The 9,214-nt window shown below is 39.5% G+C and overlaps 1 pseudogene; it reads left to right on the forward strand.

Moving 5' to 3' along the window:
• The first annotated feature begins 934 nt into the window (after nt 1-934).
• Nucleotides 935-3,761, forward strand: LOC112439600 (large ribosomal subunit protein eL43-like; annotated as a pseudogene).
• The last annotated feature ends 5,453 nt before the right edge of the window (nt 3,762-9,214 follow it).

Genomic DNA, 9,214 nt, shown 5'->3' on the forward strand with positions numbered 1-9,214 from the left:
TTAACTATAATTATTTTATTTTATATACTTAAATTATCAGAACTTGGCCAATAGGATTCTCCTTGAAGCTGGTTTCGATATCTTTCTCCAGGATTTCTAAAGCATCATTTCTTTGTGGCAAGAAATGTTCCAAACCAGTCTAGAATATTACCCCAAGAATGGAATCAACTTCTCTCCAAGGACTGGTGCTTTATATTAATGGAGAATAAATAGTTCAGACTTTTCTGCTATCTTGTAAAATTTACATTATTGAAAAACCTCACATTCTGCAAAATCAACACTAAAAGCCACGGGGCTTACAGGGTACATGAAGTGGGGAAAACCACTCAACATGTAGTCAACTTTGTAACCAGAACACTAAGAAAAACAATCCTTGGTAGCTTGGATGCTCCAGACAGGCAGCTGGGCATGGCTAGAGGCTACAACTGTAGATACTAAAAATTCACGTAAACCAGTGAGAGGAAACACTGGCCACAGGTTTGTGAGAGCAGAGCTGGGGGTGCTGGAACAATGCACACCAAAGGAATTTGAGAAGCTCCCAGGGCACAGGCACCAAGCAAGAGTGGCACAAGGCTGGGACACCTCTGGGGGCCTCCCCATAGAGTCTGGTGCTGGCAGTCATTTTTCATTTTCTTAAAATGCAGCTAAAAGAATCCTGGTCCCAGAACAGCAGCTGTGGTAATTTTTCAGCACATCTTTTCAGCAGCTGAAAGTTGTGATTCTGTTCCTGCTCTTCTGGCTCCCCTTGCCTAGGAGAAACCTGATCTGATCAAATGTGACTTCTCGGTTACATAGACATCAGTCTCTCTTCACATATGAACTAATCAGATTCTAGAAACACATTTTGTGAAATCATGAATTACTTCTGTCTTTGATCATACAAGGTACATTGAGAGGTGGAGGTTATTCTTTCACCTCCAATCTTAGCTGACCTATGACTGCTGTTTTTCCCTTTTATTATTAATTTTAATTAACATAATAATTATACATACTTATGGGGTACAGGGTGATATTTCAATACATGTGTACAACCTGCAATGATCAAATCAGGATAATTAACATATCTGTCATCTCAAACATTTTTCGTTGTTGTTTTGGGAATATTCAAAATCCGCTCTTCTAGCTATTTGAAAATATACGATAAATTGTTGTTGCTGTTTGGGCTCGGGCCCAGTTGGTGGTGAAATGATTAAAGCCAACAAGAACGTCAGAATTATCAATAAACATGGGACCCACTATAGTGCCTCCCTCCAGAAAATGGTGAAGAAAATTATAATTCACCAGCATGCTGAGGACACTTGCTCCTTCTGTGGCAAAATCCGGATAAAGAGACAAGCTGTGGGGACCTGGCGCTGTGGGGATCTGGCACTGTGGCTCCTGGATGGAAATGGTAGCTGGTGGTGCCTGGACCTATAACACCACTTCCACCATCACAGTAAAGTTGCCGTCAGAAGACTGAAGGAGTTGGAAGACCAGTAGAAGCTCCACCATTTGAGACATCACTAGTCTATGATAAATGGGTTAATTTATGTAATAAAATAAATAAATAAAATTGTTAATTATAGTCCCCCTGTAGTGCTATAGAACATTAGAGATTCTTCCTCCATTAACCAACCTTTAGCAATAGCCTCACTATCCTCTGCCCTTCCCAGCTTCTAGGAACCACCATTCTACTCTCTATTTCAATGAATCGAATATTTTAGCTTCCACATATGAGTGAGAACATGTGGTATTTGTCTTTTTTTGTGTACCTGAATTATTTCACTTAACACAATGTCCTCAAAGCTCATCCATGTCGCCATGAATGACATTTTTGTTCTTTTCTCTGGCTAAATAGCATTCCACTGTGTATATGTGCCACAATTTCTTTTCAATTTTTTTTTTTTTTTTTACAGTGCTGTGGCGTGATCATAGCTCACTACAACCTCAAATTCCTAGACTCAAGCCATCCTCCAGCCTTAGCCTCCCAAGTAGCTGGGACTACAAGTACATCGTGCCACCAAGCCTGGCTAATTTTTTAAATTGTTTTTGAAGAGATGGGGTCTCACTTTTTTGCCCAGGCTGATCTTGGATTCCTGGCCTCAAGTGATTCTTCTGCCTCAGTCTCCCAAAGTGCTGGGATTATAGCATAAGCCACCACACCCAGTCCCCATAATTTCTTTATCCATCTGTTGATGGACATGTAGGTTGATTCCATATCTTGGCTATTGTGAACGGTGCTTTAATAAACATGGGAGTACAGCTATGTGTTCAACATACTGATTTCCTTTCCTTTGGATATATACCCAGCAGTGGGATTGCTGGATCATATTGTAGTTCTATTTATTTTTTTATTTGTTATTTTTTTTAAAGAATGGGTTCTCACTATGTTGCCATATGACTCAAGGGTGGAATGCAGTGGTTATATACAGATGTGATCATTGCACACTGCCAACTTGAAGGTCTCAAACTATTTTCCCACCTCAGCCTCCAGAGTAACTGAGACTATGGGCACACACCACTGCACTCAGCTTAATTTTAGTTTTGTGAGGAACCTCTACATCTGCTGTCCATAATGGCTGTACTAATTTATATTCCCATCAACAGTGCATAAGAGTTTCCGTTTCTCCACATCCTTGCTATTATTTGTTATTTTTGTCTTTTTGATAACAGCCATTATTACTGGGCTGAGATGATATCTCATTGTGGCTTTGATTTGCATTTCCCTGATGATTAGTGATGTTGAGTATTTTTTATATATCTGTTAGCCATTTGTATATCTTCTTTCTGAAGATGTCTATTCAGCTAATTTGCGCACTTTTAATCATGTTATTTGTTTTTTTGCTCTTGAGCTGTTTGAGTTCCTTGTGTATTCTAAATATTAATCCCTTGTTGGATGAATAGTTTGCAGAGATTTTCTCCCATTCTGCAAGTTGTTTATTCACTCTGTTGATTGTTTCCTTTGCTTTGCAGAAGGTTTTTCGTTTGTTATAATCTCGTTTGTCTATTTTTGCTTCTGTTGCCTGTGTTTTTGAGATATTCTCCATGAAATCTTTGCCTAGACAAATGTCCTGAAGCATTTCTCCTATGTTTTCTTCTAGTTATTTAATTCTTCTAGTCATTCTTCTAGTCATTTAAGTCTTCTAGTCATTCAATTATTAATCCATTTTGGGTTAATTTTCATATACGGTGAGAGATGGGGGCTAGCTTCATTTTTCTGCATATAAATATCCAGTTTTCCCAGCATAATTTATTGAAGAGATTTTCCTTTCCCCAGTGAATGTTCTTGGCCCTTCTGTCTAAAATCAGTTGGTTGTACATATGTAGGTTTATTTCTTGGTTTTCTGTTCTGTTCTACTGGCTTATGTGACTGCTTTTATGACAGTATTATGATGTTTTGATTACTATAGCTGTGTAGTATATTTTGAAGTCAGCTAGCATGATACTTCCAGCTTTATTCTTTTTGTCCAGGATTTCTTTGGCTATTCAAGGTCTTTTTGTGGTTTCATATTAATTCGTAAATTTTTTTTTTCTATTTCTGTGAGGAATGACCTGTGACTGCTTTAACCAATAGAGTTCAGAGAAAGTGACACTTCAGGACTTCTGAGACTGTCATAAGAAGCTTTGCAGCTTCCACCCGGGTGTCTTGAAATGCTCATTCTGGATGAAGCCAGTCACCATGTAAGAAGTCTAATTGCCCTAAGACCACCATATAAAAGGAAGCCCAATCTAGCCACGTGGAGAAGCCACATGAAGAGAGAGATTACTAACTTGCTCCAATTATCCCATACATTCCAGCCTGTATGCCAGACATTTTATTTTAAAAAATGACTTCATTAGCCAGGCATGGTGGCATGCATCTCTAGTCCTAGCTACTCAGGAGGCTGAGGTGGAAGGATTACTTGAGTCCAAGAGTACAAGGTTATAGTGAGGGGCAATCCCACCACTGCACCCCAGCCTGGATAACAGACAGAGGCCCTGTTCATGGTCTCAAGATATCCCATATTCATGGACGAGAAGAATTAATATTGTTAAAATGTCCATACTACTCAAAGCAATTTACAGTCAATGCAATCCCTATCAAAATTCCAAGGATATTTTTCACAAAAACAGAAAAACAATCCTAAAATATGATGGACTCACAAATAACTCTGAATAGCCAAAGCAATCTTGAGAAAAATAATAATAATAACAATAATAAAAACATGGTACTAACATAAAAACAGACATATGGGCCAATGGAACAGAATAGAGCCCAGAAATAAACCCACACATTTATGGTTAGTTGATTTTCAACAAAGATGCCAAGAAAACACAATGGGTAAACAACAGTCTCTTCAATAAATGATGTTGGGACAATCAGATAGCCCCTTGTAGAAGAATGAATTAGACCCTTATCTCCTCCCATATACAAAAATCAACTCAAAACATATTAAAGACTTAGATATCTAAGACCTAAAACTATAAAACTACTATAAGAAAACTTAGAGGAAAAATGTCACGACATTGGTCTTGGCAGTGATTTTTTTATATGACCCCCAAAGCACAGTCAACTAAAGCAAAAAGAGACAAATTAGATTATATCAAACTAAAAAGCTTCTGCACAGCAAGGGAAACAATCAGCAGAGTGAATAAACAACCTGCAGAAGAGACAATATGGATTCATATCCAAAATACGTAAGGAGCTCAAACAACTCAATAGCAAGAAAACAACCCAATTTTTTAAATGGGCAAAAAATGTGAATAGACGTTTCCCAAAAGAGGACATACAAATGGCTAATAGGTATATGAAAAAATGCTCGGCATCACTCATCAGCAGAGAAATCTAAATTAAAAGACATCACCTCTCACAAGTTAAAATGGCTGTTATAAAAAATGGTGAAAGATAAGAAGTGTTGGAGCAGATGTGAAGAAAACAGAACTCTTACACACTGTTGGTGGGAATGTAAATTAGTAGAGCCATTAAGGAAAATAGTATGGAGGTTTTTCAAAATATCAAAAATAGAATTACCATATGATCCAGCAATCACACTACTAGGTATACATCCAAAGGAAATGAAATCAATATGTTGAAGAAATATCTGTACTCCCATGTTCACTGTGGCATTGTTCACAATAGCCAAGATATGGAATCAACCTGAAAGTTCATCAATGAATGAGTGGATAAAGAAAATACAGCATAGAATACTATTCAAGCTTTAAAAAGAAGAAAATCCTATCATTTGGGAAAACATGGATGAACCTGGAGGATATGATGTTAAACAAGCCAGGCACAGAAGGAGAAATATCACATGATCTCACTTGCATGTGGAATCCAAAAAAGTTGAAGACTTAGATATAAGACCCAAAACTCATAGAAAAGTTGAATTTATAATAGAGAGTAGAATGGTGGTTAGCATGGACTGGGGAATGAGGTGGTTGTAGGGTGAAGGAGACATTGGTTAAAGGATACAAATTTCAGTTAGATTAGAGAACCAACCAAATTCAAGAGATATATTGCACAACACGGTGACTATAGTTAGTAACAATGTATTGTAGTTATGAAAATTGCTGAGAGAATAGATTTTACGTGTTCTCACCACGAAAAAAAGATAAGTATGTGAAGTAATGCATATGTTAATTAACTTCATTTAGCCATTCCACAATGTATATATTTCAAAATATAATGCTGTTTGTGATAAATATGTACAATGTTTATTCTCAATTAAAAATAAATAGGAGAACGAAAATGGCGAATGAATCCTGTGCCTTCAACTGGGATATCCAGGTTCTCTCACTGGGACTGACTAGGTGGTTGGTGGGACCCATGGAGAGTGAGAAAAAGCAGGTGGAGTGGAGTGACAGCCCACCCAGGAGCTGCACAGGGCAAGGGAAGCTCCCACTCCCAGCCAAGAGGGGCGGTGAGTGATTGTGCTACCTTGCCTGGGAAACCACACTTTATCCACAGATCTGTGCAACCTGTGGATCAAGAGATCCCCTCGTGAGCCCACGCCACCAGGACCTTGGGTCCCAAGTACATAGCTATGCAGACTCTAGGCAGCAGGCTGGAGACTGCCTAAGATGACTGAGTTCCCGGAGCAGAAGGGCTGCCGCCATCACTGCAGCTCCAGTCAGCAATTTCCCCTGCAGGTACCAGGGAGACTGGGCGGTTTGGACCAGGAGGAATTCCCCACAGCACAGCGGCTATGGCAGATCTTGGCCAGATTGCTTCTTTAGGTGGGAACCAGATCCAACCCTCCTCACCAGACTGGGCCTCCCTGTGGGAATTTCAGCAACTCCAGCCAGGGGTTTACGGACAGAACTCTGATCTCCCTGGGATGGAGCCCTTTGCGGGGAGGGGTGGCCACGTTCTTCATGGTTCAGTGGACTTAGTCTTTCCTGCCTGGTGGCTCTGAAGAGTCCAGGCAGTCTGGATGAGGGGGATATGCCCCTAACGCAGTGCACCCACTCTGCCAAGGGACAGCCAGAGTGCTTCATTAAGCGGGTCCCTGATACTGTGCCTCCTGACTGGGTGAGACCCCACAACAGAGGTTGTCAGAAACCTTGTAAAAGAGCATTCCCGCCGGCATCAGGTCAGTGTCTCTCTGGGATGGAGATCCCAGAAAAAGGAGCAGGCAGCCATCTTTGCTGTTCTGTAGCCTCCACTGGGGACACCTCCAGGTGTGGGAGGGACCCAGGCAAATAGGGTCTGGAATGAACCTCGAGCAAACCACAGTAGCCCTATGGAAGAGGGGCCTGACTGTTAAAAGAAAAACAAGCAAACAATAGAAAGTAATAACATCAACAATATCAACAAAAAAGACCCCACACAAACCCCATCCAAAGGTCAGCAGCCTCAAAGATTGGAGGTAGATGAGCTCACAAAGATGAGAAAGAATCAATTCAAAACCTCTGAAAACTCAAAAGGCCAGAGTGCCTTTTCTCCTCCAAATGATCACAACACCTCTTTATCTAGGGCACAGAACTGGACTGAGGCTGAGATGGATGAACTGACAGAAGTAGGCTTCAGAAGGTGGGTAATAATGAACTTCGCTGGGTGAAAGGAGCTTGTTCTAACCCAATCCAAAGAAGCTAAGAACCACGATAAAACATTACAGGAGCTCTTAATCAGAATAATCAGTTTAGAGAGAAACATAAATGACCTGATGGAGCTGAAAAACACAACACAGTAACATCACAGTGCAACCACAAGTATCAATAGCTGGACAGACCAAGTGGAGGAAAGAATCTCAGCCTTGAAGACAATCTTGCTGAAATAAGACAGGCAGACAAGCTTATAGTAAAAAGAATGAGAAGGAACAAACAAAACCCCCAAGAACTATGGGATTATGTAAAAAGACTGAACCTATGACTTATTGAGGTACCTGAAAGAGACAGGGAGAACAGAACCAAGTTGGAAAACATACTTCAGGATATTATCCAGAACTTCCCCAATCTAGCAAGACAGGCCAACATTCAAATTCAGGAAATCCAGAGAACCCCAGTAAGATACTCCATGAGAAAAATTAGCCTGAAGACAAATAATCATCAGATTCTCCAAGGTCAAAATGAAGGAAAAAATATTAAGGGCAGCCAGAGAGAAAGGCCAGGTCACCTACAAAGGGAAGCCCATCAGACTAACAGCGGATCTGTCTGCAGAAACCCTACAAGACAGAAGAGATAGGGGCCAATGTCCAACATTTTTAAAGAAAACAATTTCCAACCCAGAATTTCATATCTGGCCAAACTAAGCTTCATAAGTGATGGAGAAATAAGATCCTTTTCAGACAAGCAAATGCTGAGGGAATTCATCACCACCAGGCCTGCCTTGCAAGAGCTTCTGAAGGAAGCACTAAATATGGAAAGGAAAAACCATTACCAGCCACTACAAAAACACACTGATGTACACAGATCAGTGACACTATGAAACAACCACATAAGTGTGCAGAATAGCCAGCTAGCATCAGGAGGACAGGATCAAATTCACACATAACAATATTAACCTTAAATGTAAATGGGATAAATGCCCCAATTAAAAAACAGCAGAATGGCAAGGTGAATAAAGAGTCAAGACCCGTTGGTGTGATATATTAGAGAGACCCATCTCACATACAAAGACACACACAGGCTCAAAATAAAGGAATAAAGGAAAATTTACCAAGTAAATGGAAAGCAGAAAAAAGCAGGTGTTGCAATCCCAGTTTCTGACAAAACAGACTTTAGCGAGTTAATGGGTGCAGCACACCAGCATGGCACATGTATACATATGTAATTAACCTGCACATTGTGCACATGTACCCTAAAACTTAAAGTGTAATAATAATAAAATAAAATAAAAATAAATAAAAAAATAAAAAGAAAACAGACTTTAACTCAACAAAGATCAAAAAAGACAAAGAAAGGCATTATATAGTGCCTTTATATAATGGGTAAAGGGTTTAATTCAATAAGAAGTGCTAACTATCCTAAATATATATGCACCCAATACAGGAGCAGCCAGATTCATAAAACAAGTTCTTAGAGACCTAGGAAGAGACATAGGCTCCCCACAATAATATTGGGAGACTTTAACATCCCACTGTCAATAGACAGATCATCGAGACAGAAAATTAACAAAGATATCCAGGACTTGAACTCAGCTCTGGATCAAGTGGACCTAATAGATACCTATCGAACTCTCCACCCCAAAACAACAGAACATACATTCTCCTTGATGCCACATGGCACTTACTCTAAAATTGATCACATAATTGGAAGTAAAACACTCCTCAGCAAAAGCAAAATAACTGAAATCATAACAAAGTCTCTCAGAACACAGTACAATCAAATTAGAACTCAAGATTAAGAAACTCACTGAAAAACACACAACTACATGGAAATTGAACAACCTGCTCTTGAATGATTCCTGGGTAGATAATGAAATTAAGGCAGAAATAATCAAGAAGTTCTTTCAAACTAATTAGATGAGATAACGTACCAGAATCCCTGAGACACAGCTAAAGCAGTGTTAAGAAGGAAATTAATAGCACTAAATGCCCACATCAAAAAACTAGAAAGATCTCAAATCGACCTCCTAACATCACAACTAAAAGAACTAGAGAAGCAAGAGCAAACAAATCCCAAAGGTAGCAGAAGACAAGAAACAACCATGATCAGAGCTGAACTGAAGGAGATACAGACATTAAAAACACTTCAAAAATCAACAGATCCAGGGGCTGTTTTTTTGAAAAAAATTAATAAAATAGATAGACTGTTA

This window comes from Pan paniscus, chromosome 3, assembly GCF_029289425.2.
Source record: "Pan paniscus chromosome 3, NHGRI_mPanPan1-v2.0_pri, whole genome shotgun sequence".
Taxonomy (NCBI): domain Eukaryota; kingdom Metazoa; phylum Chordata; class Mammalia; order Primates; family Hominidae; genus Pan; species Pan paniscus.